The following is a 5,683-nucleotide window of genomic DNA, read 5'->3' on the forward strand; positions in this document are numbered from 1 at the left end:
GAAAGAAAGAAAGAAAGAAAGAAAGAAAGGAAGGAAGGAAGGAAGGAAGGAAGGAAGGAAGGAAGGAAGGAAGGAAGGAAGGAAGGAAGGAAGGAAGGAAGGAAGGAAGGAAGGAAGGGAAAGGAAAGGAAGGAAGGAAGGAAGGAAGGAAGGAAGGAAGGAAGAAAGAAAGAAAGAAAGAAAGAAAGAAAGAAAGAAAGAAAGAAAGAAAGAAAGAGAGAGAAAGAAAGAAAAAGAAAAAAGAAGGCTCTGTTTTTTTTAAAAGCAACTCAGCATGTGTGGAAAGAGTTTCAATCCCAGCTTTGATGCTTAGCAGGAATGTGAGCGTTAGCAAGTCACTCTGAGTTCACCACTGATGATGCCACTTCACAGGGTTATGATAAGAAGGAACTGAGGATAATATATGACAAAGTACAATAAAAATACTTTGTAAGTTCTAGAGAATCATCCAAATGTAGGGGGTTGTTATTTATTCTTAGCACGTGGAGATTTTACTGTTTCTAATTCAACACAGGATCAGATTTCCCAGCTCATCTTCAATAAACATTTGTAAGCTTAAGTCAACTAGGAGCGGAGCAGGAACAAATAAACCCATAACGGGTTGTGACCAATTAGTTGCAAACACCACTGCCCAATAAACAGTTATTAATATTTAGGAGTCTACTGAAAGCACAAATCTCCTGCTTACTCAAACCACCACAAAGGGGTCAGAACTTCCAGAGTCTCTTCCTCACCCAATCCACCCCAATCCTCCCTCCCCTACTCTGAAATCCAACTCCATGGATTCCTAGTCAGCGATCAGAAAATGTCCTCCACATCCTAGCCTCTTCTCAGAGTTGCCCTCCTGCTTCCTGCCTCAACTGAACCTCACTGTCCCTACTGCCCTCTAGAGTGGAGGTTTTTCATTCTATCCCAGCCCTCAGACACCTGTAATCCTAGCACTCTGGGAGCCCAAGGAGGGAGGATTGCTTGAGCTCAGGAGTTCAAGACCAGCCTGAGCAAGAGTGAGACCCCATCTCTACTAAAAATAAAAAAATTAGCCCGGTGTGGTGGCTCGCACCTGTAGTCCCAGCTACTTGGGAGGCTGAGGCAGGAGGATCACTTGACCCGAGGAATCTGAGGTTGCTGTGAACTAGGCTGACGCCATGGCTCTCTAGCCCAGGCAACAGAGTGCAGCATGGACTTTGAGGCTGTGGCCTCCCTCCCTCCTTCCCTCCCCATTTCAGTTTCCAGACCATTACTCCCCCTCTCTCCCTGCCTCTTGGAAAACTCTGGTTCTTCTAAGGCTCATGCCACTGGCCTGGGCTACCCTTTCCCCTCCTCAGTATTGACAATCACCAATCCTGGTGGTTCATTCTCATTGTCTGACACTTGGCCGCTGGCTCCTGGTCTTCTTTTCCATCTAGTTCCTGTCATCATTCTCCATGACCCCACTACCCTCGTGGCCAGCCCATCCAACACCCTGCTGCTCAAGCCCTTGGCCTCCACTGTTCAAAGCCTTTTTCCTCTCTTCCTCCTCCGATGCTGGCTCCTGTGGACATACCCTGGGCCTTGTCATCACAGAAGCCATTCAGCCTGCAAATTCACACACTCACCCACTCAGCCCTTCAAGGTCACTTGCTCAAACACTCCCCAAAGCAGTGCTTCCCTCCCAAGTCCACCACTAGCCCATGAAACTCTTTACACTGTATAACATCTGTTCTGTCTTCCTTCCACCACGTCAAACAAGTTAACGTGCAGAAAGTTTGTAAGCTGTAGGGTGCCGCACAACGTGAGGCACTGTTCGAAGGCTGAACACTGGTGGGGCAGGAAGGAGTCCCGGAGCAGGACTGTCTGACAGAAGCAGGGACAACTGGGGAAGAGAGTGGCCAGAGTCCTCGGGGACTCAAATTGGAAGCCAAGAATGTCCGATGTCTTGAATGTCCAAGAAGTCTGAACTTGGGGGGTTTCAGGAAGATGATGCTGGAGGAAGCCAGTGCTGGCATGGGACAACAGGAGAGGTGCCCCCAGAACTCAGGAACACAATTACCCTGAGAGTCATTGTTCACTAAAGGGGCGGCCCATTTAAAGAGGTCTGCCTCACTGGCTGAGACGACAGCTTGGAAGTCAAATCTAGGCCTATTTGAAGGAAGCTTGCTCACTGTATTAACACTCCCAGGGACCGTTGGAACCTGCAGGGGACCAGCTCATCCAACTCTGCAGAGCCTAGTGGAGGGACAGCGGGCTTTGTCAGCACCCTCCACACCCGCCCAGGTCAGCCCCGCAAAGCAAGCCTGTCCCATAGTGGAGCAGATGCCATCCATCCTGGCTCAGGGACGCTGCCAGTTGCCCTTCCTTCAACTCTCTGCTTCTGAGTCCGGTTTTTCTTCCCATGGTCATTGCCCAGCCAGTGCCTGTGACTATGAATGTGGTGTGTGAATCAGTCCTCGCGTGCTTGACCACCGTGGCTCCAGGGCAACAGGGCCTGGCATGTGAGGGATGCAATGGGTGGGAGCTGTGAGAAAGAAATATGGCAGGGAAAGAGAAGAAGGGGAGACAGAGTCTTTGAGGACCTGATTGGAGAGAAGTCAGTTCATTTATTTATTCACTCATTCACTCAACATGTATTTAAATATATAAAATGTGTCACTTACTGCTAGGGACACAAGAGTGAACAAAACAGAACTTGCTCTCTAAGAGCATTCATTCTCATGGGAGACAGGGAAATACAAGACAGCTTAAAAATAGAGTATGAGAGACTTTATCCCAAAATTGGAAAGAGAAGGTTGATATAAATTAATACTTGCAGAATGCTCTGATATAAACTGTAAATGGCTAACTATGCATCCTGACATCATTACCTCTGCCTAAAATAGTGTGCAACAAACTCCTACTGGTATTTCAACATCTAGCTTGTCTTGCCTCCTCCGGGAAGGCTTCCCTGACTCTCCCTCCCACAGTCTGAATTAAATACTCATTTTTTCTTTTATTTTTCTTTTTTTTTTTTCTTTTTGAGACAGAGTCTTACTCTGTCACCCTGGCTTGAGTGCAGTGGTGTCATTGTAGCTCACAGCAACCTCAAACAGCCAGGCTCAAGTGATCCTCCTGCCACAGCCTCTCAAGTAGCTGGAACTACAGGCGCCCACCATGATATCTGGCTAATTTTTATATTTTTCAGTAGAGATGGGGGTCTCGCTTTTACTCAGGCTGGTCTCGAACTCCTGAGCTCAAGCAATCCTCCTACCTTGGCCTCTCAGAGTGCTGGGGTTACATGTGTGAGCCACCACACCTGGCCATAAATACCCATTTTCTATGCTCCTGATATCCCCTGTATTTACCCGCATCACAGTCTCTTATTCTGTACGATAATTATCAATTTTCTTATAAGTCCCTTACCCCAGATAGCTAATAGTTCACATTTATTGAGCATTTACTATGTGCCAGACCTTTCTCACTTAAAAAAGATAATTGAGGCCGGGCGCTGTGGCTCACGCCTGTAATCCTAGCTCTTGGGAGGCCGAGGCGGGCGGATTGCTCAAGGTCAGGAGTTCAAAACCAGCCTGAGCAAGAGCGAGACCCTGTCTCTACTATAAATAGAAAGAAATTAATTGGCCAACTGATATATATATAAAAAATTAGCCGGGCATGGTGGCGCATGCCTCCCAGCTACCCGGGAGGCTGAGGCAGAAGGATCGCTCGAGCCCAGGAGTTTGAGGTTGCTGTGAGCTAGGCTGACGCCATGGCACTCACTCTAGCCTGGACAACAAAGTGAGACTCTGTCTCAAAAAAAAAAAAAAAAGATAATTGAGAGACTGGCTTCAAGGTCAGGAGCTCTAAGGGGTGGAGCCAGGCCTGTCTGGCTCCAAAGCCACATGCTGTCCAGACCAGGGCAGCTTCCTGAACACGCAGGCCTGGCCTCCACGGGCGGTGGGAACTCTTTCCTCAAGTTTTTCCCCCGCAACACTGCACTTCGCACTTCACATGGCTGCATCTGCATGTCAGGACCATGCCACCTCCCTCCCGGTTGTTACCTAATTCCTTCTAACTACCTCCGCTTTTACATCTCTCCACTCCATCTTGCTGGCTGCCAGCTACATGCACCCCACCCGTGTGTGCCTTCGTACATGTGGCCCGTGCCCCTCAAATGCCTTCAGCTGCACCAGCCCAGACCCAGACAGAGGTTAAGTGCACCATAAAGAACTGATGCATAAATGAGTGAGCAAATGAATGGGGGGCTCTTTCAGGGAGAGTTGGGAGGCTGTGACTTCACCCTTGAGGCTGGAAGGGCCTTTGTGAATGTCCTCAAGGTTAAGACCTCACAACCCCGTATTCAGTGCCTCAGATTGCTGAGGCTCCTCCTCGAGGCCCCCCTCCCTCCGTCCCTCTCTCGGTCCCTGGTCCTCTGCAGGTCCAGCCTCCTGGCCCTCCTGCTGCTGCCCCCGTGTGGCCACCGCCAGGCATCTCTGCAGAGGGAGCCACGAGTGAAGTCACCTCTCAGGGACTGCAGGAGGAAGAACCTTATAGCAAACAACCTCAGCTCAGAGCCTAAATTCCAAGCTCAAAGAGCCTGGGAGGGGAAGGAAAAAGGAGGGAGGAAGGAGGAACAGGGAGACTCTTAGCCCAGGGTCAGCAGCCCTGGGCTGTGGTTTCTACTCTGTTCCTAGCGAGCTTTGTGAGCTTGGACAAGTCAGTTCCCTCTCTGGGCCTCAGTTTCCAGCTCTGAACAACAAGAGGTGGGACTGATGCTCCTGAAGAGGAGAAGGCTGGCCTTCTCCCACCCATAAGCCGAGGCCAATGAGGCAGCTGGAGACCAGATCAAATGCCTCCAAGACCAGGGCCCAGGGAGCTGAAGGGCGTGGGCAAGGAGGCGGCTAAAGAGAACACAGTGGGAGCTCAGATGAAGTTACCAACCTCTGAGTTAGCTGGGGCTGAAGGAGGAGGGGGCGGGGGCAGCAGTATCTGCTATTTCAAATGCCCACTGGTGTCCTAGGAGCTGCCTAGGGCCAGTCTTCTTCCCTGTCATTATCTAACTATGATGTGACTTTAGGCAAGTCACCTAATCTCTCTATCTCAGTTTCTTTATCTGTTAAGTAGAGATATTAATGGCCTTGCCTTCTTCAAAGTCTACTCAATGAGGTAAAAGGTAGAGAAGTGCTTTGAAAAATCAGTGGCCCTATGGAGATGAGAGGGGTGGCCTGTTTCTTTGCAGGCCTCCTGTCACTGTTTCTGCACTAGTCCCTCCCTATAAAGTGGCCTCAGTGAGGACCAATGGCCACATTCGAGATGAGCAAGCATTGATGGCCAGCCTATTCGACCCACAGGGAACCGACCTTGCAAAGGGGCCATCTAGCACTTTCCTCTTGCCCCAGCCAGAGGACCCCTCCCTGTGACTTTGATGGGGTTTCCAGTGACTGCCCTCAGTGGATGAGTCACTCCCCTGTGGGAGGTGCCTCCCCTCAGGCTCAGTGAAGGGAAGTGTCCCCTGCTGGTAAGAACTTGCAAAGGGGCCCAGCCCTGGAAAGGAAGTGAGGGTGCGTGGGGGAGCCGGCAAGAACAGAGAGGCAGGGACTTATAACTTGGTGGAGCAAAGAAGTGACCTGCTGGCTGCTGGCCCTACCCCTGGGCCCATATTGCACAAAATCTAACCCAGAGCCTCCCCGCCCCTCCACCACCCACCACCTGGCAAAACCAGCTTTGCCTTGGG

Source organism: Microcebus murinus, chromosome 2, assembly GCF_040939455.1.
Source record: "Microcebus murinus isolate Inina chromosome 2, M.murinus_Inina_mat1.0, whole genome shotgun sequence".
Classification (NCBI taxonomy): domain Eukaryota; kingdom Metazoa; phylum Chordata; class Mammalia; order Primates; family Cheirogaleidae; genus Microcebus; species Microcebus murinus.